Source organism: Coturnix japonica, chromosome 2 (assembly GCF_001577835.2).
Source record: "Coturnix japonica isolate 7356 chromosome 2, Coturnix japonica 2.1, whole genome shotgun sequence".
Lineage (NCBI taxonomy): Eukaryota > Metazoa > Chordata > Aves > Galliformes > Phasianidae > Coturnix > Coturnix japonica.
Window position 1 is genome coordinate 131,694,618 of NC_029517.1, and position 27,847 is coordinate 131,722,464.

The 27,847-nt window shown below is 40.0% G+C and overlaps 1 long non-coding RNA gene across 1 annotated transcript in view; it reads left to right on the plus strand.

The window, feature by feature from the left end:
• Positions 1-27,319, plus strand: part of LOC107310580 — a 68,268-nt gene extending 40,949 nt beyond the window's left edge. The window contains exons 2-3 of the long non-coding RNA XR_001553644.2: positions 23,189-23,292; positions 27,223-27,319. This is a non-coding gene — a long non-coding RNA (uncharacterized LOC107310580). The remainder of the gene's footprint in view (positions 1-23,188; positions 23,293-27,222) is intronic.
• The last annotated feature ends 528 nt before the right edge of the window (positions 27,320-27,847 follow it).

Sequence of the window (27,847 nt, forward strand, 5' to 3'; positions counted from 1 at the left end):
TCCTTCATTCTTCACAGAATCTCGGGGGTTGGAAGGGACCTCAAGAGATCATGGAGTCCAACCCCACTGCTAAAGCAGGTACCCTACAATAGGTTTTGTAGAAAAATAGGTATCCAGATAGGTATTGAATATCTCTAATAGCAGGAGACTCCACAACCTCTCTGGGCAACCTGTTCCAGTGCTCCATCATTTTAACCATGAAGAAGTTATTCCACTTGTTAGTGTGGAATTTCCTATGTACACATTCCAGGCCATTACTTAAAGCCTTGTCCTATTGCTACACACCACCAAGAAGAGCCTGGCCTCATCCATTTGCCTCCCACTTCCCTTTAGATATTTATAAACATTTATCAGATCCCCTCTCAGTCTTATTTTCCTCAGGCTGAACAGATAGATGTTACTCAACTTTTCCTCATACAGGAGATGCTCCTGGTCCTTTGTAATCTTTTTGGCCCTCTTCTGGACTACTTCTAGGTGATCTCTGGTCCATGTCTCTCCTGTACAGAGGACTCCACATCTGGATGCAGTACTCCAGGCAAGGCCTCACCAGTACAAAGTAGAGGAGTGGGATCATTTTTCTATTCTTGCTGGTCATGCATATTTTGATGCAGCCTAGGATACAGTTGGCTTTCTGTGCTGAAGGCACATTGTTCACTTATGTCCAGCTTCCCATCCACCAGTAACCCCACATCATTTTCCAACAGGGCTACACTCTGTCTTTCCATCCCCCAGCCTGTATTGGTAGTGAGGGTTGCATAGTGATCTCTTAGCTACTGATGTGAAATTGTTGGGTTGACCATTGGCCACTGCCCACTCACTGAGGTTCCGTGCCGTGCTATTCCATCTCTTCTACTGTTATAAATGGTGAAATTATCCACTCCTGCACTTTAGGAATGGGAAACTAACTAAGAATGACAGACCAGCATATATTCTAAGCCATGATCTGCACTTCCTTTTCCTTTATAACTTCTTGAGGTTGTAGCATTTTGAAGTGGTAGTGCTTCCTTAGTTAAAAATAAAATCTCTTCAAGTAACTGAAAAAAGACACGTAGTTTTCCCAAGAGTGATTAGTTTTTGAGGTTTTTTTTTTTTTTCTTTCTTTCCTCCTCTTGCCTGATATTGACATTTCAATTTATGCTAATTTATATCACTTGAAAAGCCCAAGTAAACTGCTCGGGCGGAACTGAAGAGAGGATGGGTGTAAGGAAATTAAAATTATAAAGTTGATGTCTGTGCTATGATGGAATTTGAGACACAAAGCATTTGCAATCACTGTAGCATGCATCTAGTCTGTATGATACTTAATTAGTTTTTCAATAAGTGGTATGAATTCCTTTGAAAATTTGTGGACCTTTGTTTACTGCCAACCAGCCTCCTCATGTCCACACAATAAATAATCATAGAGATGGGGCCATCTGGAAACCTGAAAGCAGGATATTTTTCAGATCTCGATAAAGGGGGATTTAAAAACAAGAAAGAAAAAAGGGAGAAAGGGAAAAAAAAAAGGTATAAAACTTTCTTTCCCAGTAATTCTGGATAGAACTGTAGAAAGTGCCTTCCTATCGCTGGTTTTCTCCATTTCTCCATTAACTTTTGTTTTCTGTGGTACAACTAAAAAGTTTGCATGAAGAAGCGGAAAAGCTGAAAGAGGTGATTGGAAGATTGTTGCCCATGAGACAGTGGCAAATGTTCTGAAATTAGATCTGAATAAGAAGTGACCATAGACAATCAATTTGAAAGCAATCACAGCCCCTGGAATTAAAATCCCTGAGAAGAATTACTTTGAGTTACTGATAATGAGATACAAAGAACAGAGATACAGCATAAGTCAAGTCCAGGCTGGCTCATCCCAAATTTGTTCCAGAATATATTAATGTATTGATAAAATTTCATTCCTATCAATGCTAGTTTAAACACTGAAACAGGATGCCCAGATAGGCTGCAGAGTTTCCTTGGAGATACCAAAAAAGAACAAAAAGATAGAACTAGACCCTGGGCAATTTGTTAAAATGTCAAAGCCCTTTTTTTGAGCAGGATGTTGGATAAGAGGATTTATTGAGGTTATTCTTACTTAAATTTTGTTATAATTCTCGCATCTGTGTACACACTTCTTGAAACAGAATGCACTGCAGACGGCTTGTTTTAATTAAGATGAATAGCAAGATTGTCACTTCAACAGGAAACAGATAAACAAGAGTTGGAAAAGAAAGATAAATCTGTTCAAATAGGTGGGATCACCCAGGTCTGAGGACAAGGATGTGAGTGGAACAGAAATACCCTTTGCCAATTTGAATGACATAAAAGCCCGTGGTAAATCAGGTGAATAATGGGACTGAGGAAAGGTCTCAGTGTTTGCACTTCAAAAATAATTTTCTTTTATTTCTTTCTATAGTCTTTTTATTAACATTCTGTATTTCTTGCCAGGGGACAGTGAGGATGCCAGGAGTCCAGGTGGATCCAGACAGCAGAAAATGAATTAAAAAGGGGGAAAAATCCACCAAAAACCATTGCAAGTAAAGACTGTAGCTCTGTCAGAGGAAGCCCTAAGCTGGAAAATCATTACTGCATGTTGGCCTAGACCTCAATAACTGTTCTCAAATTATACTGGGTCTTGTTCAACTAATATATGGTTTGAACAGTATGTGGGTCTACAGCTGATCTGTTGTGAAAGGCATTTTGAGCTTCAATTTCTTGCAGTCATACTCCAGCCAGAACTTAAAAAAATCCACTGAAAGGCCCTGAGATGGTGATTACAATTCTCTTGTTGCAGCACAAGCAATGGATTTAAGGCAGGAATATCTGGCCAAGGAACAATATCCAGGATGAGCCAGGGAAGTCTGATTACATGAATGTAGTTGCTCCCCTTAAACATTTCTGTGTGAGGAATGGGGTGCCCTAAAGCCTCTGAGGAATCATAACGTCATCAAAGTTGGAAAAGGTCACTAACGTAATCTAGTCCAACTGTCATCACCACCATGCCCGCTAAACCAGGAGGAGGATGTAGGACTGTTGCAGAAGGAACCTGGACTGAAGCTGGAGCTATATTGAAATCCTCCCACTGTCCAAACAAGCTACTGAGTAAGAGAAATCACTGTGCTGCCTTTCAACAATATTTCTGCACAAAACCTAACCCCTTTACATGGCTATTAATCTTACATGCCAGATCTGAATGTACTTGAAAGCCTTTAGCAGACACAACACAGACACAGTGGTTGCCCTGAGGTCAAAGCCTGCTGCTGTGAAATGAAATATTTGCATAACCTTTTCCTCCAAGAATTTATGTGATGCTCAAACAGATTCATTCAGGCTGCTTCCTCAGTGCTCTGCTGAAGCTGCCAGACAAGAGTGAAACTATGCAATATGTTTCTGGTAAAGAATATGATCATCAGTCCTAAATATGTACATGGTAGGGCTATAATAGGGAATATCTGGCATGGTTGCTCCAGGGAGAAAGGGGTGAGATGTAGTCATCCCTCTTCAGGCCTGTACTCATGTGATAGAGCATGGAAGCATCTCATGTTTGTCACTTAGTTCAGTTGCTTGGTCCAGGTAATGTGGTCCAAGATGAGTCTCAGCACACTATGACTACACCACAGTGGGGCAGTATTTTTATATTTCCTGTAGCAAATGTGCTTATATATCACTAAAAAAGAACCATGGGTTAGTGCCACTACAGATTAAGGACATTACCCTGGTATAGAAATAGTTTGAGAAAGGTGATGGGACCACTGTTTGAGAATGAAAGAGATCTAATGGCCTCAAGTTGCACAAGAAAAGGTGCAATTCTCATGATAAAAGAACAGACGAAACCCAACTCTTTTCATTATATTTAATATTCTCTTACACCCTCAGAAAGAAAATATTGTTCCTTCCTGATTACATCTGACAAAACACATGCTGGTTGGTTTGTATTTAGTTATTTTTTCTTACTTCCAGGATTTTTTCCTAGCAATGAAATCATCTCTGTTGTTCTGCTGTTTATGCTTGAGAATTGATATTTATCCTGTCTTAAATGTATCAAAAGCATTCTTAAGTGTGAGGTAATCTTATCCCCTACCTGATATTGCATGTAATGAGTACATCTCCAAAATATGTTTTCTAATGAGAATTTGCTCTTAAATGAGCCCTTTATAGAAATGAATTCATTAGAATAAGAAGTTTGAGAAGAGTGCAAACAGTGCCACCACAGCCAAGAACATACACTGTCAACCCTCTGCATTTACAAAAGCTCTATGCTTAATGTTGTTTGGAAAACCACCAGAAACAGTAATCAGTTGATACTGGATGGTCTGAGAAGATGAGTCTGAGGCTTCAGGAAAAGATTCTGTGTAGATAATGTGGCTGGAAAGTCAAATTCATAGTTCTTCAAGCAGGTGCTGAGAAAGGCAAGCTACCAAGAGAGAAGGCAGCTAAATTGCAAGACAGTGCTGTTCCATGTTGGATCAACATGGAAAGTAGTCTTTTGTGAGCAGGCCATGTGTCAGCCATGAATTCCTGTTCCATCAGCTTTCAAGTCGAATAAGCCTGGGATGGAAATATGGTCACTCTGGAAAACTTCCATTTGCTTAGTTTTGAGTGCTTGAGCTGTTTGGGAAGCATTTTCTCCTTAGAAATTTTCATACCACAACCTATAAGACCTAGAATCATAGAATCATAGAATTGTTTCTGTTGGAAAGAACCATTAGAAGTCAGCTATCCCAACTCCCCTGAAATGAACAGGGAAATCTACAGCTCGATCAGGTTGCTCAGAGCCCCATCCAGCCTGATCTTGCAAGGATAGGGCTCCCACCAGCTCCCTACACAACTTGCTCCTGTGCTTCTCTACTGTTAGTGTAAAAAACCTTTTCCTTATGTCCAGACCTCTTGAAGACTGAAAGTTCACCTTTACAGTATGATCAAAGGTCTGTGCATATGCATGCTTTCTGAAAACAGGAACTGGATTTTAGGATGAGAGGAAAAAAGGATCGATGCAGACGGGCACATTGCCACAGCACAAACTTTTTCATTGGTACAGCATTCATTGAGGAGGACGTTACCAGTGGTGTTTTCTTGATTGATGAGTGCCTACTGCTTGTTACATGAAGAACAAAATTCAGTCATAGAGCATGACAAGTTTCAGGGGAGTCCAGAGCATCAAGGTGAATGCTGCTTAGGAAACTGCTGTATTTCAGATCACATATTGTTATTCAGCTTTGACATGGAAAGGAGCTGGGGAGAAGCCATACTGGGATTCTTCCTGCAAGAAAATCAGGAAAAAACAGTGGATAAAATAGCAAAAGAAAAAAGACAAAGTTCCATCAAACAAAGCAGGATTTCACACAGCTTGTAGGGCTGTCACTGTTTGATAAACCAATGAGATTCATCCAAGTGGATCTTAGAGCTTTTTTCTTTGGAGCATGACTTGATAATTTTCCCTTCTGAAGCTTCTGCATCACTTTCCATCTGTTTGCTCACTCATGGAGGGAAAATGCGATCATTATTTACTTCTTTTTCTAAAATTATGTTTGTGGACCTTGAAGCATCTCTTTATGTCCTGTATAGTGCCAGCCCTCTTTTCTTTTCAGGTAACTCAATCACAGGCTAAACACTGGTCAGAAATGTATATCATGTCTCATGTCTATTTTATTAAATGAACATGGACATCTACTAAACTAGAATTGCTACTAATGCTCATTTCAGTTACCCAAAAACTTGTGTGTCATCCCACTGAACTGTAGCTACAGCGCAACTCCTGTCTGCGTGCATGCATGGAGTCCAGCAAAACACAAAGCTGGCTGAGGAAGGAAGTGCCTATGAGATTGTTTTTCTGTTAACTGTTCCTGCTCCCTTGGAAGTCACTTAGCTGTACATACTCCTTTTGCACAGATATATTCTGTGAGATGGAGATCAACTACCTCATTTACTTTCTGCACATAATGTAACACAGATGCTTTGTAGACTGTCCTTAAGGCTAGCGTTTGTTGTTTTCATCTCCTTGGTCCTTGCCTTCTCTTTTTACTATATATGCTTTTCCTGATTATGAGGCATATATACTACTCAGCTTCTGTGATCATCCTGAAATGCTGCCTTATCACTCAGTATGGATTTCTGCTGGTGGGAATCCCACTATTGTATGTAAGAATCTATTATAAAAATTACAGCAGTTAGTACTCAGATCATCCTCATGAATAAGAGAAGGCCAGAGTAGGGCAGTATTGGTGGATTCTGACGAAAGTTCTGCCTTGATAGAGAAAACAAGAGTTAAAATTCTTGTAAGAAAAGTCAAAATTCCCATTTCCTTGTTATGCTTCACATATTACAGTCCTCCAGTAAAGGCTGGAGTCCAAGGCTGTCCTCAAAAGATCTTTCCTGTGCAACATTTTTGTTGTTTGCATGGTGGAATTCCATATCCTAAAGCTCTAATTAATTCATTTAAGCAGCTATTCTTAATGAAGAAGTCACAGGTTGGAAGTCTCGGAGCTTTATGCATGAAAAACTGCAATAATTTAATTCCAGGCATAGGAGTACAGAAGAGGCAGTACTAAAATCTATGTCCTCTCCTGAGCTCAAAGCCACATATAAGCTACAAAATGAGCCTGGCTGGAGCTAGTTTTGGAAACTAAAATTTCAGTGAAAACATATGCAGAAAGCCAAAGAAATCAGATTTTGCTTTTCAGTGGAAAGTAGTGATACCTTGCCTCAACAACTACTCAAATTTAAAGCTTGTAATTTGCAAACAGCTGGAATTGCTTTTACTCTGCTTGCTTATACAGCATTAAGTGCATGAATTGCAAAGGGGATGTCTCTGGATGAAGCTGCTAATCAGAGCATAGTCAGTTGCTTTTGGACTTACAATTAAAGAAACGCTGAGATATTGAAGCTGAGATGAAGACATCACATGGGATGCAATGGACTGAAGGGCAAGGTAGGAACCCTATGTGTCTGGAAAGGGTCAGCAAAATGAGTGGAATTTGCTAAGAACAAGAGCTGGGAGTAGGACTGAGTAGGTAAGAAAGAGAAATAACCCTGGGGCCACCAAAGGGCAAGCAAGCAGGGAACAAGGATGAAAAAGCAGGAGATGGGTGTGAGGGCAGTGATTGGATCTATTGGGGTTGCCATACAGAAATGTAGTCCTGTGATATTTCTTTAAGTCTGAACTTTTTCTCAAGTGATTGGGTGATGGGCAACCATAGAAATACCCAATTAGGGTCAAGTAATCATAGAATATCTTGAGTTGGAAGGGACCCACAAAAATCATCAAAGCCAATTTCTGATACAGTTTTGGTGCATGTCATCAGTTACTGTTAGTGGAAGGAATCAAAACTGTAGTGCTTCGGGCAGTCTGAGCTCATGATTTTTGATCTGCATGTAGTATACTGTCTCTCTTCACTCTTGACCTGTTTAATACCTTCACCTTGACCTGTTTAATAGGTATTAAACAGGTAATGATAAACATCTATATATAGGTATTAAACAGGTAATGATAAACATCTGTATTTATCATTAAGCATAGATGTGTACGTACGATCTCACTACAGCCAGCAGACAACTAGCAGGATCTTGCCTTCCTCTCCCAGATGCAGGGAAAGCAGCATAGAGCTCTGAAGTGCCTGAATTGTTTCTGCACATAAAAGAGTTTTGTGACCTGCCAGTGCTCTGCTGGGTGGCTGTTCTCCTGAGGCATCTCTTGGATTTAAACTGGAAAAGGCATAAATAATGGCTGGACTCATGCATAGTTTTTATCATTGTCCCTTTAACCAATGTAGCTGCTTCACTCCACCCCCTCCCAATATACAGACTTGACTGGTTTCAGGATCTTGTTTGAAAGAGCCACTTTCAGAAAAAAAAGACCACAGAATCAAGTCCAACAATACTGTACGAAAGGAAATATTTGTTGCTTTGGTGCTTTTTGGCATCAAAGTGAACAATTTTGTGTGAGCCTGAAAGAACGTGCTGCGATGCTAGGATAGTAATGCTTAAATTACCATATGCTAATGGATAGCTGGGTGGTATGCACCTTCCTTCCATAACAAGAAGTGTAGTAATGCTATTTGGTCAACCCTAGAACATGTATTATCTGGAGGTATGTCTGTTTGAGGAAGAAGGAGAAGAAAGCCTGGGGAAATGATGTCTAAATAGTGTGTGAACTGTCAAACTAGATGCCTTGTGCCAAGCTGTACATGTTGTCTTTGTTCCCTGTTACTCAGTATACCTGAAGCCAACAACTTCTGAGTCAAGGTAGTCGAGCTTATTTGAAGTTGTTTTTGTAGCACAGACCCGTTTTAGACTGGGCACATGCTGTTTCCTAAGAAAAGACATCTTTAGATAGATTTCTTTATTTGATAGTGGTTTAAGAGGTTTCCTAGGCACTCATTAGATCTCATAACAAAAAAAGCACTTAGGAAGCAAGGAAGTTATGAAAGCATTTTGTTGAGAATATGTCAGCAATGGCAATGAGAAAAAAATGTGTGTGTTAGGAGAAAAAAAAAGACAAACATCCCACAGACTTTGAAGTGCAGAAGATAAGACATCTTGTTGATTTTGTAGCTTTATTTAGATCACTTTTCCCTTTCCAAATCATGTCTCCTTACTTTGGTGCCTTTCTGCCATCTCCCAGATCTGGCTTTGGGAATCCAAGTTTATTGTTGGGGAGTCTGAGGGATTTAGGCATTACTGAGAATAATTTGGATCTGGTGTGATAGCTCCTGAACTCTTTGAGTGATTGAAAGGATGCTGGAAGGTGGACATGAAGTCAGTGTAGGAAAGAGGGATCTGTGGGACAGATGTGATGGATGGTGGAACATAATGAAAGCTCAAAGGCAGTGTGTTGGTGTGAGGAGCCGTGTGCTCGAACGTGCATTGAAAGAAGAGTAGGTGTTGCATACACGATGGATATAACAGGACATGAGATAACAGAAGGACATGAGCATACATTCTACTGTGTGGAGGGACAGGTGGATAGATGGATGGCTCCAGCCCAGTGACAACTCAGTTGCCACCTGCATTCACCTGCACAATCAAGACATAAATAAGATGAACAGATAACAGACCTCTCCATGAGCTATGATTTTATAAAGATTTAAATTCCCAGTGAGAAAATGTGGCAGCACTGCTGATGGTCCTTATGAAATGGTCTGGTTGCTTCATTTTAGTTCCTGCTGGGCAATGATCTGATGAAGACCAGCCAACACTATTATCAGTATGCACAGGATTCTTTGGTTAAATAATAAACGCACATGCAGTCTATGAGCCCCTCTCTCCTCATTTTTTCTTGTTTCCATTATTGTTTTATTTCAACCACTTTCCTCTCCAGCTGCACATTAGCATTCTTCCTCTTGATGAATTCTCCTCCCTCATTTCCTGCCCACGTCGCTCTCTTTCCTAGCTCTTCCATGGAGCTGCTTGGAATCTCACAGTCAAGCAAGAATGATGTATATACACTTATGTGGAATTGTTACTCACTTTTACAGCATAGGAGATAGCAGCTCATTGGCAGTAAGAAAGGAAAATTTCTTCTTGCTGCCTCTCCTTCCCATATAGCAGAGCTACCACAGCCATATCCAAGGTGATATTGTCTCATTTTGAAGGCCAAAGTGAAGTTGAGGCCAAAGTGTGTTGACTTGTGAAATCAATAGCTCTGTATATGAAACACCAAGGATAACCCTGCTGTACTAGCCTGCACGATATAATAGCAAATCCCACCCATGTATCATGGTACCATTAGCCCAGGGAAGTGGTGGAATCACCATTCTTGGAGGTTTTCAAGAAGAAGGTAGATGTGGCATTGAGGGACATTGTTTAGTGGACATGGCAGTGATGGGTTAATGGCTGGACTAAATGATTCTGTGATTCTATGATTAATTCACTTTCCTTATGGTTCTGGACCTCTTACTGACACCCACACTCCTATCTGGTACAACATTGCCTCCAAAGAGCTCACTAGGAAAGGAATGACATAAAGCCAACACAGTCTCTGCATGCGACGAGCAGATTCCATGTTGCTGAGTCAGTTGTATTGGAGCAGAACTGAGCATACCCTCTTCTTCACAGCCTTCCCCAGCAGGTGTGGCTGTAAGACTGTGTTGAGAGCTTCAACAAATCCTGAATGTGGTTTGAATTGAGGAATCTGAAGACATGTGAAGCAAACAAAAAATCATTTGTTTTGTTCCTTTTGTTCGTAGCACATTTTCCTTCTAAACTATCTGGATAGTTCATTTTCTGAGAAAGGAGAAGAAAAAGAGGCCTGGCAATCCATTTCAGTGTGTCTTGTATAGAGCTCAGTTTCAGCTAATAATGCTTTCATGTGAGGCAGAAAGGAATTTTCTCTATGAATCAACACCTGCTCTGGCACTTGCATGAAGTGAACTAAAGGAATGTGTAAGGAATGGGTCTCTGGGAGAATGAAGTGGGTGCGTCTTTCACACATCAATTCCAGCCTCTTATGGGAGGCAGATAAATCTCCATGCAGTGAGAGAAAAGTTGTTGTTTGCCAGGGACCATCATATTCATTCAATGCTTTCACAGTGTCGAATCCTATAGGAGACATGGACTAGAAAAACCTCCCAGTAGGAAAATGGGCTGGACTGAGTTTTTCTACAGTCATTGAAGTCTCCTATTGAGTATAACTCCAAGCAGAAACAAATGTCTTTTTGTGCTAGTTCAGGTTACTGCAAATTCTGTTGTCTTGCCATGCATATAGTAGCATTCATGTGACACTCCATGGACTTCTAGAATTTCGACATATGTGCAAAAGCTGATCCCTCTGATTCATTAACCACCATTGCAACCCTGTCCATGGCAGAAGAGTTAGAACTAGATGATCTTTGAGGTTCCTTCCAACCATTCTATGATTCTTCAATGCTGAAAGTGCCTCGTTGCTCCATGGAAGGGTTAACACATCTGTCACCATTCCTTACAAAAGTGAAGATTTGAAGGTTCTTCTTAGGGAGGTTTTTACACCTTTTCCTGAGTTAACTCTTCCAGTTTCTGCTTTCTTGGATAAACAGATTGTCTATGCTGTTTTTTTTCTGTGAGCTTACTTCAGACAAGAAGCACCAAGGTTTGATTTACCTGAAGCAATCACTGATGTAAAGCATAAGGTTGACAGTTATTGCTGAAGAAGCAGCAGATGGGAGGACACTTCTGCCACCTGACCTTCCTTCCTACTCCGAGGACAGGCATCCCCTGTGACAGTCACGACTCTCTAGCAGTTCTAAGTTTCTTACCTCTTCTAAATGGATTCTGTTTACTCCTCTGTTCATACCAGTGGTTAGCTGGAAAATGTCCAGTTCTGTGAGTAACAGCTGTTACTTTAAAAGTGACAGGCTCTATTCATCTAAAATAGTCTCTGACCTGAGCAGTACAGCCAACAAAATGCACCTAGCCCAAAGAAAATCTGTTGCTACAAATACACGATGCATTAAGACCCCGAGGAAGGCAGAAAGGATTTGCAGTTTGTTAGGAAATAAAACCCAAATGTTCAAGGGTTTGAATAGGGTTTGGAGTAACAGTGGAACTTAGGCAGATTTTTAGAGTTATTCTTGTTTTTTTTCTGTTTGATACTACTCTGAGAGAAGCAAATATCCTCAGTGGGTTTGGGGTATGTTCCCAACATTGCTGCTTTTTCATTCATGTTTTCTAGGAAGTCACAGTGGGATGAGATCTCATTGCTTCAATATTTATAAAAAAGAATCTAAAATGCTCATTACAGGGACTCTACCAGGAAGCGGAGGTACAACTGCCAAGTGAGGTCACCCCATGTTGGTGGTACAGTTAATATTCATTGCACTTTCTTTTGGCATAATACACGTTGGTGGTACAGTTGATATTCATTGCACTTTCTTTTGGCATAATACAAGTAAGAGATAAATTTTGCCAATATAAACTTGCTTCATTTTTTAATCTGTTAGTGACCTATAGCTGCCATCACCTGAATTTGTCTCACTCCTTTCTTCTCCTGATACCATTACATTCAATGTTTTATGTTTTGGTAGTCCCTCTCCCAAGGACTTCATTAAGCTTAATAAACAGAATGAACTTGGCTTCACCTCACTATTAATTGGACATTTTCTCCCCTTTTCAGGTTTTGGAAGACTAAAAAGTCTGTTTTTGCTTTTCTTTGCAGTATGCTATGGACAAAAATCACAAGTACTGTTTATTTCTTTCTGTGACAAAAGTTTTAGGGCAGTCTGGAAGCTTCTAGCTGAGCCCACAGAGAGCTAATAGGCACAAGAGAGCGTGCAAAAAAACAGCTCCTGCATAGATTTAGTGGCTTCAAAGACCAGACAATGCCTGTGATGCATAAAGCACTGAGCATAGAGTGGGGAGAGCCCTCATTATCAGTCTGAGCCTAGCCACATGCAGACAAGGAGACAAGCAGAAAAGGGTCTGGCTGTGGTAATATATAGAAGAAATCTCCATGGCTTCCTTTTGATATGTGATGAAGTTTGGATGGGGAAATGCCTGGCATACTCTGGCCACCAACTAATTTCTTTATGAGGCACAACCTTGTGCTTACCCCTGCTATTGTACTTTCCTGCCTGTAAAACAGCAGTGCTTCCTGGACTATTAAGTCCCAGTTGTTTTGTTGGTAGAAGGAAGCAGAGGAGTATAAATGGCCTGTCAGATATACAGGACTGTTCTCCAGAGGTAAGTCTCAAAGCTGGGCTCAGAGGGTTGACCTGTACTTATTTTTGTTGAAATTTCACATCTCCCCAGGCTCCCCTGGCCATTCCTGCCCCCACAAATTCATCAGTTATTACTTTACTAGAGGTATATAAGCTGACACTGACAGGTTATTTCAATTGACTTCCAGTCTCCTGGAAACCTAGGAGGCAGAGATTTTGCTCAGCCTTGCCCTTGGCTTTCCTACTCACTTCCACAAACTAGAATTACCAGTGTTATTGCTCTCTGCAGATAAAAGTTACGGGATTTTCCTGTGCATGCTGATGCCTCATGACTTGGTTACCTCCTTCTGATGCCCCAGTACAGGAGATAACCTCATGAAATTCTTTAAGGGGAAGCATAAAGTCCTGCACCTGGGAAGCAACAACCCCAGCCATTAGGACATGTTGGAATCCACCAGCTGGAAGCAGTTCTGCAGAGAAGGACCTGGGGATCCTGATGGGCACCAGGCTGAACAAGATCCAGCAATGTTCCCTCACCAGTAAGAAAGCCAAGAAAGGTATTCTTGGCTGCTGTAGGTAAAGTATTGCCAGCTCATCTAGAGAGCTTTCTACTCTGCACTGGTAAGGCCACACTTGTATTATTATTGTGTCCAGTATTATTTTATATGTAATGGAGAGTGTCCAATGGAGGGTCATCAAGATGGTGTAGAGACTGGAGCACCTCTCCTAAGAGGGCTGAAGCTGAGGGAGCTGGGACTGATCATCCTAGAGAAAAGGGGCTCAGGAGGCTCTCACACATGTCCATAAATACCTGAAGGGAAGGTGCAGAGAAGATGTAGTCAAGCTCCTGTCAGTGGTACCTGATGTGAGGCATCATCCTTCACCACTCCTTCTAATTCCTATCTCCAGTGTCCCATCAGCACTGCCATCAAATGTCCTTCATTCCTATATATATTTGTTCATTTTACAGCCTTCACATACTTTTATAGAGTTTTCTATTTCTGGTTATGCTACAGCTCTATTCCCCATACTCTGCTTCTCTAGAGATCCATTTGTGTTTCATCTCTCCTTCCAGACCTCTAGCCACTAGTCATATAGAAGATGCCTTCTCTATTCTAATTAATAGCACTCAAAGAAGCTGCAGGTAATGATGGTGGTGAGAAGCCAGGACTTCTGACAGCTCTTGAAAAAATAATAAGAAAAAATAAAAGCAGCACTTAATCAATTGGCAACATTTACAACAAGAGTCAGAAAATGGACAGCAAACAGAAGACAGGCACTTTCAATTTCTGATATTTTTTTTCTTCTTTTCTGAAAGTCTGAAAAAAAAGAAAAAAAAATGTCTGAGAATGTAAAAGTGTTTTTGAATTGTGGATAGCCTCTCAAGTCATCGCAATTTCCTGATGCTATAATAATAAAACCCTAAAAGACTTATCAGCCCAGCTTTTTAGATCAAACTGATTGACGTGAAGACTAATTCCATGGAAACCACAAAATCGGCCCCACTTTTTTTTTTTTTGTCTTCTAAGACCCTCATGCATGACTGAGTCTCATTTACCTCTGCACAATTTAGCATAATTACATCTGTCTAATTTAAGCAGAAGTTTCTTTTTTTTCTGGAAAAGACAGTTGAGAAGATGAGACTGAATTCCATCTGGAAACTACATGGGACTGTAAACTCTGCACTGCAGAAAAATAAGAACTTTGTTCTCCTGTCTTCAGTACCCAGTTCTGATTTGGATTTTAAACTCTTATTTTGCCCTCTAAAGAGAATTGATGATCCTTTTGATGTATTTCAGTCTCCAGCATTAAGTCAGGGAAAGGGGAAAGCAGCAGGTGCCTGCTTGGAGATACGGTCTGATTATTTTTCTCCCTATTCAGCTCCTCCTCAAACACAGGCACTTAATTCAAATCAATAGCAGAACTCAAGAAGAAAATCAACAATATTTCTGCCAACTGCACTGATAAAGGAAAGGAGAAGGAAATCAGGGGTCAGTCTAGGTGAGCTGTTCATTCTTAGTAAACACATGATAAGATGTTTTTGCTGACAGGAGTAATTGTAATGCACAATGCAACAGTCTCAGCACACAGAATGAGATGTCTGTTATTTTTCCTGTCATCTCAGAAAACGGTGAAGTTCCCATGGCTGTTTTAGTGTACAAAATAAGTACTAACAAATATTTTCACTGGTCTTTATGCTTTCAGTGATACATAGATAATTATGAGAAGAGTCAATAACAACTTCCCATCTTAATCACAAACTCTTTTTGTTAGCCATAGGATAGCCTGCAACAACTAACAACAGGCAAAAGTAGATTTCTTGCACTTTCTTCTATTCTTGATACTCTTGAGACTTTGTGAGAGTTTTGGGAGAACTAGAGGCTTCTCTTGAAGTCCTGGTTGCTGCTGGGGTTGAAGACCCCATGTGCACAAATCATACAGATGCTTGATTTGTGAAGAAAGTGGGCAATTTAGAATTATAAAATCATTAAGATTGGAAAAGATGACAAGGACCATCTAGTCCAATCATCAACCCATCACCACCATGCCCACTATGCCATGTCCATCATTGCCACTTCTCACTTGTGTTTTTTGATCCACTTATTTCTTTCTCCCCAAGAAAAGCAGCCACTGCTACAGAATTCCAGCCTGTCCTCATCCCATCCGAGATTTGTAGATCAGGCTCCGAAGGCTAACCCAGAGTTTGATGGCAAGGGAGCATTACTCCCAGCTGAGATGCCCACTGAAGACACTTAAGATGTGCAGCAAGTTGTCCCCTCCACATAACAGAGCTGGTTCTGTGCTTGTTTTCCATTGCGAAGACTGGTACTGTTATACTAAATTAGTTCTCAGCCCTAGAAAGAAGCAACATACTACAGCATCTAAAACCAGTAAGAATGGAGAAGGTGACAGAGTGAAGGAGGAAAACTGTCTACTAGGGAGACATGAAGCCATTTGTTCTTCTCAGCCTCAGCCAAATTAGTTTTTGTGCAAGCCTAATGAGGCTTCATGAGGTAAATCATACACAAACATACCCTCATAAAAGAGTAAAGAATTTAACGACACTAACAAACTGCTCTTCAAAGTGGTTTGGTTTTTAAACAGACCATGTTAATGGTAAGCTATATATGTATATATTGGCCAGGGGGGTTGGAACTACATGATCCTTGAGGTCCCTTCCAACCCGGGTAATTCTGTGATTCTGTGATTCTGTGATATGTGACATTTATAGGCCACCACTGATGAGAAAGATGAGTTTGAGCATAATAAGGGCTTAACTACTTGATGAGTAATCACCTGATATTCAATACAACTCCAGTTTGAGTGGGAGCCTCTCAGATAAAGATCTAATCCAACAAACCTGGCTAAAGATACCACCAGGTGACCTATGAAAGTTCCTCTTAGTCACTGCATGGCTGTAAGAGACAACAGAAGGGATACTATGCTGCTTGGTGAATATCATGGGAAGCATAAATAAGAGCAATTTATAATATTTAGTATTTTTATAGTTTGGCACCCTCTGAATGGCTGTTAACTAAGCCATCTCCTGGCATGTGCAGAAAGTAGACAGAGCATAAATTGTTCTCTTAAGAAGAAAGCAACACAAAACAAATCTGATCCTTATGCCTGGACTGCCATGGGGGCAACAAACCAAAATTTCATCTTAGAATCTGCATGCAACATCTTTCCCTAAATGAATGTAGCATCTTAGCCACGAGATCATGGTTGTGAAAGACAAAGTTTAGTTGACCCAAGGGCTGAATTATGACCACATGTTCATGTCACAGTGTTGTCAGTTGCCCTGTTCAGAATGGCTTGTTGGAGCTTGGCAGAAAATATCCTCTGTTGTCTCCTTTAGTTCCTGCATGGAGGAACTCCTACCTCTTCTGGAAACCAGATGTGTCACATTCCTGTTGTGCAGCTTCAGCTTTTTTAACTAGCATATAGAACTGAAGAGAGTGTGAGAATGCTGCAGGAATACTGGACTAGAAAAGATTTTTGAGGGCTTATCCAGTCAAGCTGTTTCCTTCAAGAGGATATTGACTTGGATTAATGCCATGCCAGTTTATCCTTTTCTTACACACTTCTACTGAAGGAAATTATCTATGTTCCCTATTCATGTTTTATATATATATATATATATTTGGTAGATATTTGCTTTATTTACAAACAGTGTTATGAAATTAAATTCTTTGACAGTTTTCCTTTCCTTTCTCAAATACTCTATTTTATTTCCGCTCTCCCTGATATCTTCGTTCTTTGTTTTTCCTGTACTCTCGTTTCTTTGGAAAGACAGGATTCTGGCTGTAGTCACAAGAAGGCAATATAGATGTGCAAGGTTATGTTATGTATTTACATTACATACATTAAATATAGAAGTCTTCTAATCGGACGCTGTTATATGAATTTTCCTATGCCTTAAAGGTGTAAAACAGCACATGTGGGACTTTTAAGCATTAGAAAACTAGCATCCTGCAAGGCTTCTGTTTTAATATTTGAAGTGCCTTTCAGCTAATGAGCAGTAGACTTCTTGAACTTCTTTGCTAGTGAAACCCCAGAAATCTGGCTGGGAATACAACAGTCTTACAGAGCACTTGCAAGGTACTTTGGTCATCAGCAGGAATGTAAAGCACTCAGCAAGAAACATGGGTATTTCTTTGTAGTTTCAAATAATCTTTCCTTCATGCTCGATTTCTCTCCTGAGCATAACAAAAGGATAGCTGGTAGCTCAGGAGCTCAGTTACAAAATTCTTTAGGGGTGTCAGCATGAAATTCTGACTCTGGTGAATATTCCACAGCAGATAACTGAAAGGTAAGCATTCCTTGGATATTTATGGCTTTATATTTTGAATCAGCCTTATCTTGCCCTCTCCTAGTGTCCACAGTGACTGATGGTACCATTAGGCCACTTAGATTGCAATTCTTGAATAGATGCACGAAACATTGTATATCAGATCTCCAATTATTTTCTCTGCAAATTAGCAGTATTTTTCAACTGTCCCTTCCTCAATATATAATGGTTTTCAGTGTCAGGATGTGTTCAGCCAAATTGTCAACACAGCATTCAGTATGAACCTCAAGCCCAGACAATTCCTCTGTTTTTCCTGTTGGAAAGATCATGCTATTGGTGCCATGGGAGTTTACAGCTTCCCATCTCGCACCTAAATACAGGATATATCATGTGAAGGGTCTAAAGGAGTAAATGAATGAGGAGCAGGTGAGAACCCTTGGTTTGTTCAGAGCAGAGGAGCTGAGAGGAGGCCTTATGGCAGCTAGAGAGAATGGAGGGGCAATGCTGAGCTCTACTCTCTGGTGACTCCTCTGGGTCAGGTGGGGGTTAGGAAACGGTTCTTCACTAGTGGGCAGTGGGCATGGAACGAGCTCCTCAGGGCAGTGGGGCATGGCTCCAAGCAAATGGTTTCTTCCAGACTTAATGAATGACAAATGCACCCCTGCCTGAGTACCAAGGTTAACTGAACTGAATACTAATTTGGTTTAATTAATTTTTGCAAAAGTTTATGAGTAAACAACTATCTATCCTCCATCCTGAAAGTACTAACTCAGTGATGAGCCTGCCACGGGTATGGTCACTTTTTTGCTGTTTCTTTCTAGAGGTCCCCAGGAATTATCCCAGATCTCTCTTGTATCAGATTATAGTGAGTGGTTCCATTTCCCACTGCATCTTTGTTTCACATGTCTGCAGCACAGACGGTGGCAACTTACTTAGAAATATCTGGAAATCCTCTACAATGTCCCACGTTTTCTATTTTGAAAATGATTCAATTCCCACAAACCATTACTATCTTGCTCTTTTCCTTTGGTAGATCATATCACAGAATCATAGAGTCAATGGTTTGGGATGGATTGGCTTGGATTGGAATGGACCTTAAATACCATTTAGTTCCAGCTTCCCTCTTGTGGGTAGCATTGCCACCCATCAGGTAAGCTGCCCACGACTCCATCCAACCTGGCATTGAATGCCTCCAAGTATGGGGAATCTACAGTTTCTCTGGACAACCTCTTCCAGTGCCTCACCAAACAGATAGTTGGGTTTCTTTACAGCTAGCAGCTTATTTCCAGAAAAAAAAACCCACCACTGATTCGAATTTTCTTGCCTTCTTGATGACTTACAATGCATTTTCCACAAGACCCTTCTGCATATTTCTCCTTGGCACCTGTGTAGAACTGGCTTGTCAGACATCTACATACTCTTGTACTACAGGCTTGCCTATAGACCTGTGGGTGTCTAGGGCAGTTTTTAAAAGTAAAGATACAGTATTCATTTGAGTGAAAATAACAGTGCTCAAGCAATACAACCATTTGGTTCTTCCATGGAAAAAGAGAGATACAGATAAAATCCACTTGAAGGACAGGCTAAGTTAATTCAATTGCTGATTTCTGAAAATTTTATAAAAGATAGATCCTTCTGCTGCCTCTTTGTCTCTTGTCATTTCCCCTCTCTATCACTGCATTCTCAGATCACAGAATAGCCAAGGTTGAAAAAGATCATCCAGTCCAACCGTCCACCCATCACTGATAGTTCTCACTAAACCATGACCCTCAACACAGAGTCCAAACATTCATTGAACACCACCACCACCACCCTGGGCAGCCCATTCCACTGCCTGACCACTCTTTCAGATTAGTATTTCCTAACTTCCAGCCTGAACCTGCCCTGGTGCAGCTTGAAGCCATTCCCTTTAGTCCTATCACCAGTTACATGAGAGAAGAAGCTGACACCCAGCTCACAACAATCTCCCTTCAGGTAATTATAGAAAGCAATAATGTCTCCCTTGAGCCTCCTCCACACTCAACAATCCCAGCTCACTCCCAGCATTAAATCCCTTTTTCTTAAAACACTTTCCTAACTCATTCCTCACCTGCTATTTGAAATGCAAAAAAAAAAAAAAAAATAAAAAAAATTCAGGAAAACTTAAAATTAGAATTGTCGTCACATACTAATATTTCATGAAATGATGAAGAAAGAATTTTAAAGATTTTAAGAGAAAAGTTGAGTTTACATTTCCAACAAAAGTTCATCTTTCTTCTGAAATTTAATTCCAATGAACTTTAATTATAGCATTTCATATTTTAATCAATACTCAGACTGACTGCCAATGTTGGCACAATGAGGTTGGCACAATGACATATTCTAAAAAAGATTTATCCAAAAAATTTCAATGACATGGACTAAAGAACAGGTTGTTCAATTCTTGGAAGATATTTTTACTTAAATGTGGCTCCTTTCTTTTTCTTTCCCTATAGAAGGGATATATAGTTAAAAAAAGAGAATAAGAATAACATGAAAAGAACGTGTTGTGAACTGGAAAATAAGTAGTACTCAGTGTTTAGCATTGGTAAAAAAAAATATGATTATCTCAGTGGCAGTATCTCTGATCTGATTATGATGGTTTGTTTTGCAAACATTTATATGTAAGATATGAGCAATTTAGCAAAACTGAAAATAAAACCCAAGCTCTGGCTCTGGTAGCGTGAGGTGCTAATACAGAGATGGTGGTGTGCAGGTGAGTGGTCTACTCAGTCCTGCTGGGACTTCACTAGGTGCAGAGATTGCAACATTGACATCTCTGCATCAGGATGATGCAGTTTAAGGAGTCATATGAAATTTCTTCACTAAAATAAAAAATACATTTTAAATTTATTTTAAATAGCAAACATTGAATCTTAAATTGCATCCTTTTAATACACAAGTGGCTAAACTCCCAAGAGCATCTGCATGTAAACCTAAAACATGATTGATCACAATGAGCTACATCAAAATTTCCATTCAGTAAACACACAGATTACAAAGGGCTTCACAATTCTGTCTATTAAAGGAAAACTTAACTGTTGGTTACTGTGGTGAGGGGAATTAAGCTAACATCTAAATGGTGAGTTTGCACATTTTGGGGTGAATACTTGAAATGGGGATGTGTGGTAAGATTGTGTAATCACCCAGTTTATCTTTAACTTCTCATCCAATTTCCATTTTGAAAGTCTTTAATGGAGAAGCAAGGCATGTTTAATTGATTGCTGTTAAAATCTTCAAAGGAATTGGCAAGATGAAAGTTGTTTCCAATTACTGCATTATGATGTAAGCTTAATGATACGCCACTTCTCCAAATTGATTTTATTAGAATTTAAGATGAGGAATTAATTGAGTCGCTGTATTGATCCATTTTATTTTTCCTCCACTTAACGTGTCCAGTGGGGAAAAAAAAATCTATTGAGCTGTGGAATAGTAATGAGGACTTGAGGAAGAAAGTCGAAGTGAAGATGGATTGGCCAATAAAAATAACCTCTAAAAACCATAATGTGTTGGCAGAATATAGTTGCAGAGACCAATTTATCCCCAGGTTAATTAGGGCAAATTAAAGTTAATCTTTTTGTTATTTAACTTTTATTTCTTGGTCTCACTTCATTCTACCTGTTTGCAGTAGAATAACTGCATCTTCTGAAAAAGGAATATTCCACAGGTCTGCTTCCAGTTCCCATATATTTTCCATTGAAGGCCAACTCAGAATTATTCCCCCCAATTAGAAAATCCCACCCAAATGTTTCTTCTTCCCTTAAATCTTCCCAAGAGAATTTAAGATACTTTGTAGATTTTATTCTCTTAGAACAGATACTTGTTTTTCTCCTTATATATGAGTGCTAGGTATACACTTTTAGAGAATGAGCTCCAGCACAATTCAGCTTGGTGTCATCAGAAAGCTTGCTGAGAGTACACTCTATCCCAATGTCTATGTAATTGATAAAGGTGTTGAAGAGCACTGGTCCCAGGACAGACCCCTGGGGGACATCATTCGTGACCATCCTCCACCTGAACATAGAGACACTGACAAGAACCACCTGGCTATGACCATCCAATCAATTACTTATCCACACAGTAGTCCAGCCTTTGAACCTATCTACAGTTTAGCAATAAGGATGTAGTGATGCAGGAAGGGACCTCAAAATTCATCAAATTACAACCTCCCTGCCACAAGTGGGGCTGCCAACATACTAAATTAGGCACAAGATCAGGTTGCCTGATCACGTAGTTAAACTCATCGCTCAAGAAGGGTCATCTACAATAGATTGTGCAGGATAGTGTCTGGTCAGGATCTGAATATTTACATGGACGGAAAATCCACAGCCTCTATGGGCAACATGTATGATCACCAGGGCAAAGACCATATTTTTATCCCGTGCTTGCAAAATCCAGTGACAGCAGGGTTCCATTCTATACTAAAGGCATAGTTTCACCCCATTCTTCTTCACATAAATCCTGCAAATGGAGCATTTTATCTTATTTCTCTCTTAAATAAAACTTGTTAAATGTGAGTGAAATGTGCTGAGGATAAATTGGTTCTTAAGCAATCCATTGCTGCAGCTGGCACTTAAGGAGTGCTGTTTTGACTGTGCTTCTTGTGTTGGCTGAATTAACTGTTATATTTGAGATTTCATTGTTTACACTAAAGCTATCTCTATCTTTCATATTGATTATGCAAGCTGGAATATTCCATGTATGCAAAGAGATTGTAATGTAATTTAACATATGATTTATAATTGCTCTTTAAGCTCCAATACAATTTAGAGGAAGCTCTGTCTACTTAAGCCTTGAAGCTGTAAATTCAAGGCTGAGTTTTTCTAATACTTAAAGCTGTATCACTGATCAGCAAAGAAGCAAGGACGAACAGACTGGTTAATTGTAAGCACATTTGGTTTATCCTTGGCATTTACATGTCTTCATCAACTCTGCTATCTTTCCTCTGAAGTCAGAAATCCCCTAATCAGTGGTGTTCCCACCCCAAATGCAGGGAAAATGAAAATAGTAATGAAAGTGTATTTTAATAGTCACCTCAACAGAAAACTTAGTGGTCCTGAATTAATGTTCCTTCCTTCATTTGGAAAAAGTCTTTGACAAAGAGAGAGTGATACCAACTTTCTATCCAAGTAGGGCTCCAAGACATAATTTGTCCCTTCTGTCCCTCAATAATTAACACATTATACAGATCAGTCTGTTCAAAGTAATAGAACAGATACTTATCAAAGCTCTGTTTCATTAGCTTCTTTGTTAAAACATGTGATAGCCTTTTATCCTAAATAACAGGCTTTGTGGTCATGGAATCTCACACATCTACTAACAAGTGTCATCAGAATGGAGTAATCGAGAAAGTGACTGCAGTGACTGAGTAGAGGAGGAGCATTACTGAACTCTTGGAGGATCAGAGACATTTTTTTCAAGATTAAACACTTGACCAAAGTTTGATCAACATTTTGAACACTGTTGCACAGGAGGAAGGATTGTGTTCAATAACAGTTCAACTAAAGAAATAATAGTAAGGGTAAATATCTCAAAATTTGCCTTTTTTCTTTAAATTCACTTTCCTGATAAGGTACCAAGTGTAAAGCAAAACAATCATGTTGAATTTTAAATGAAATGTTAATTACATAAATCCCCAGTGAAGAAACAGACCTAAGATACAGCCAGAAGACAGTCATTAAACAAAGCAAGATATCTTGTTCGGGTAACTAAATAAGCCTTAAGAACTCTTCTTAATAGTAAATATAAAAAATCTTTTTGGTTTATGTTACAGAAACTTGGTCTGTACTCCCAGATGGACAAATACCTTCCTCACCAAAGACACACTGAACAGCTGTTGGATGAACACAAATATGACTTGATTGCTCGAAATTAAAGGTAAAATTTAGAGCTTTGAAACATTATAAACATAAAATGTATCTCTGTCTTATTTACTCACCCTCTGGCTGAGCAAGAAAATGTGATGAAACACACAGAAGGTTTGATTATCCCCATCTAAACTGCGCTGCAAATAAAAAATGCCACAGGAGAACTGAGGGCCTGGATTTTATTTGTTCCTAAGGATTTTGTAGTAGAATAGAAACAACATGCAGGTCTGCTCCCCATCCTCAATTTCTTTTCCATTGTGATGCATCACTCACAAGCCTGCAGGATCCTTGAATATTAACTAGCTCTTTTGGACCTCACTTCCTTCTAGGGCCTGGTTGCATGGGATTCTTCCAAGAAAATCCCTGCAGAAGTCAAAGTTGACTCTCCTGAAGTCCAGGGTTACATTCTTACGTATTGCCCGACTTTCTCCTCATAGGACACAGAACTCCCTGATCTCATGGGAACTGTAGTCAAGGCTGTCCCCACTTGCCACATCTCCAACCATTACTTGTTTGTTAGTACAACACCCAGCAGCATACCTCCTCTATCACTTGAGTCAGAATGTTATCATCAGTGCTTTCCAGGAACCTCCTGGATTGTTTGTGCCTTGATGTGTTTTTCCTCCAGAAAATATCAGGGTGTCTGAAGGTGCCAGAGGAACTGGGGCCTGTGATCATGAGTCTACTTCCAACTCTCCGTCAAAGGCCTCATCTACTTCCTCCTCCTGATCAGGTGGCCTGTAGCAAACACCCACAACAACATCACCCTTGTTAGTCTGTCCTTTAATCCATACTCAATCTGCTCATCAGCCATCCCAAAACAGAGCTCCATATGCACCAAGTGTACCCTTACATAAAGGGTAACTCCACTCCTGGCCTGTCTTTCCTAAAAAGCATGTAACCATTCACAACAACATTCCAATCATGTGAGATATCCCCATGTATTTTTGTATTTGCAGTGAGATCAAAGATCTGCAACTGCACACAAGTATCTAATTCTTAGTATTTTTTCCCCATAGTTAACCAGGATGTGCTTGTCAAAGCAGAAGTGTCAAAGTCAGAGTACTCAATTGAGGACTGTGTATGTTGCCAAATAGATTCATAGACTCATAGAATCACCTCAGTGATTCTTCAAGATCACCAGGTCCAACCAGCAACCTGAACTATTTGAGATAAGATTCTTCTCTCCGAACTCCAACTTTTAGGCCTAAACTCAAATTTAATGATCTAAGTTCCCTCAACAAAGAGTGGAAAGAAAACATGAGGGATTATTTAGAGCATGCAAGAACTGACTTTTTCTGTAGCATCTTTGTCACCAGTGACTCCTTGGGGAGACTGATCAAATAGTGGTTGGAAGATACACCTATGGAATGCATGATGGAATTGTAGATACATTGAAATGAATTGCTCTTTAAGTGATGGTGTCTTGGATGAGGTATGCATTAAAATTAATTATCTAGAATTTGATGCATCTCACATGTATTTAAGAAATATTGAAGAGGCTAATGTTCAAAAAGGTCTAAATGGCTTCTTACAGTACTGAGGTATTGGATTGGGCTGCCCAGATCAGTGGTGTAGTCACCATCCCTGATGGTTTTCAAGAAGAGTTGATATGGCACAGGCATGGGTTGATTGTTGGACTAGATGACAGTATTAGTCTTTCCAACCTTATTGATTCCATTATTCTATGATTCTATTACATTATTCCCCTTCCTCACTCCTGTCTTGCTCTTTGCAATTTATGCCTGGTCCTTGATATTGATGGCACCCCTGCTGCGGAAAAAAATACCAAAGTAATTTTCAAATACTTTTGATTACCTCTTTCTGTCAGCACCTCCCTAGAGAAAGCAGAAAGCTCTGGGAATTCAGCACAAGAACAGCACGACAGCACTTATGACTTTTCCTCAAGATGCTTAATATTCCTATTATCTCATGCGCATACACATTTAAATGCTATATGCTTCCTTTTAGGAATAGCCTGCTAGTGGCTTGAAGTATCCATAAAACTGCTGGAAAGTGACAGTGCCAATTAATCTGTTGACAGATTTGTTGTTTAAATATTAACAGAGCATTAAGCAAATGTTGGTTGCTGCACTGGGATCTGTTCAGAGTGCCTTCCTCTAAAATGCTAAGCATTTCAAGACATTTGAAAATGTCCCAGACTCTGCAGGGTAGGAAGGATTTCATAAATTTTCAGTCCCTTTTTTTCCCACAGCTGCGAAATACGCTATAAATATCATCCACCCCTGCATAAAAAGAAAAGGTTTGTAGAAGTCTCATGCAAATTGTAAACCCTTTACAGCAAAAACGGATTGAGCTGTGAGTTTGGGTATAGTACAGAGAGGAGGGCTTTGCATCTGACTTCCTCACCTTGGCAGCAAAATAGGAAGCATAGGCAGGGTGCTCAATTTATCACTCTGCTCTATTGGTTATATGGGAGGTCTTGGTAAATCCTGCACAGAGGAAGGTAATTTTGATGCAAGAACAAGATAGGCTTGGGTCAGGACATAGGCACTCTAGCACAGTGATTTACAGGCTGTGTGAACTTAAGCATCCAATCAAGGGAGCCTCAACGTGACAGTGAAGATGCTTCCTGCTCTGCAGTTCCAGTGCACTACCTTTCCCATTTTATTTTTCCATCCATCATATTTGTGGCCCTAAACAGTTTCTTCTTGTAATTTCACCCTTTTACCTCTTTTATTCCAATAATTTCAAACCACGTGTATTTATTTTTAATGAAGATTGATACAAAGACTTTTTCAAAGATTTTAATGTATCCTTACTGTCATTGTACTGCCCTTCAGTTATTAAAACAGCAGATTATTGACTTGCTTGGCTACAGGTACACTCTTAATGCTGGTCATTCACTTTTGTTGCAGACTGTCTATCTACTCTTTCTAGTTGCAAATCTTGCAGTCTAAATTTAACTGAATATGGGAGAAAGAGGAAAAATTCTTTCTTTTATGTTGATGGAAGATAATAATGCAAAAAAGTCACATTGATAGCAAGGATCTACTTTAGATTTGAATTTTTCTGACTTTATAAGTGTTTAAGGACAAAGGCAGTGAACTCTGGAGTGTTGATTATGAGAACTGAGATATGATTGGCTTTCTGGACTGTGAGGGCAAATTGCTGGCTCATGTTCAGCTTGTCACCCACTAAGTCCTTTTTGTAAGGGCTATGCTGCATCCTTTTGTCCTCTAGCTTGAATTGACAGTAAGAGCTGCTGCAGCGTAGGTACAAACCTTTGCTGTGTTGAACCTCATGAGGTTTTCCTGGGCCCACTGCTTCAGCCTTTCTAAGACTTTCTGAATGGCACCCTGTCCCTTGAGTGTGTCAACTGCACGCAGCAGTTTGTTGTCATCCACAAATGTGCTGAGGGTGCACTTGATCCCACTGTTAATGTCATTAAGATCTTAAAAAGCATCAGTTACAGTACTGACACCCTGATGAGGGACACCACTTGTCACTGATCTCCATCCAGACACCAAGCCATTGACCACCAGTTCACTGTCCATCAAATAGTTTGCCCATCAGATCCATATATTTCCAATTTGGAGGAAGGATATTATGGGGGATTGCATCAAAGACCTTACTGAAATTCAGATAAATGACATAAATGACTCTTTCCTTGATGGTACGTTCGAAGCACAGTGGATGCCACTCCACTTAAAACACGTAACAGGGCTATGCTTACGCCGGGACTCTACCGCTTTGGTGAAGCACAATACTGACTCTACTCCAGCTATCAAGCTTCCTCCTTATCCAATATCTCATTAGCGGTCAGCTACCAGGAGAGATCGCCCCTGCATGATCTTTTCCCCAAATACAAAGTAATAAGAACCCTTGAAAAATAAGAATAAGAAGAAACAAATCCTTTCCCTCCTTACATTCTACTTACAACAAATTACGCCTTTTCTATTCTATCTCATTCTTTCAGTAAGCATCACAGAGTTGATATCATCACAGAAAGAAAGGTGACTACAGCTTGAACTCACAGATTACTGAAGAAACTGGGGCTTTTGCCTGGTGAAGGACTGAGGAGACCTTAGAGTGGCCTTCCAGTATCTGAAGAGGGCCTACAGGGAAGGCTGGGGAGGGACTTTTTATAAGGGCAGGTAGCAACAGAATGAGGGGAAATGGCTTTAAATGGGAAGAAGGTAGATTTGGATTGGATATTAGGAAGAAATTCTTTACTGTGGGTGTGGTGAGACACCGGAGCAGGTTGCCCAGCAAGGTTGTGAATGCCTCCTCCCTGGAAGCATTCAAAGCCAGGCTGGGTAGGGCACTGGGCATCCTGGTCTAGATGGAGGTGTCCCTGCCTATAGCAGGGGGCTGGAAATAGATGATCTTAAAGATTCTTTCCAACCCAAACCATTCTGAGATTCTATGACAACTCATGTCACAGTCCCATGGGAACACTCAGGTCTCCTGGGTCCCTGTTCTTACAGTACCAGTGTTCATCTTTATGTGAAAATTCCATTTGGTTGATTTTCTTTAAAAGTAAAACAATCCATCTGTTTTTCTGATTTGGAATTAAATGAAAAGGGAGTAGATAGCCAGAG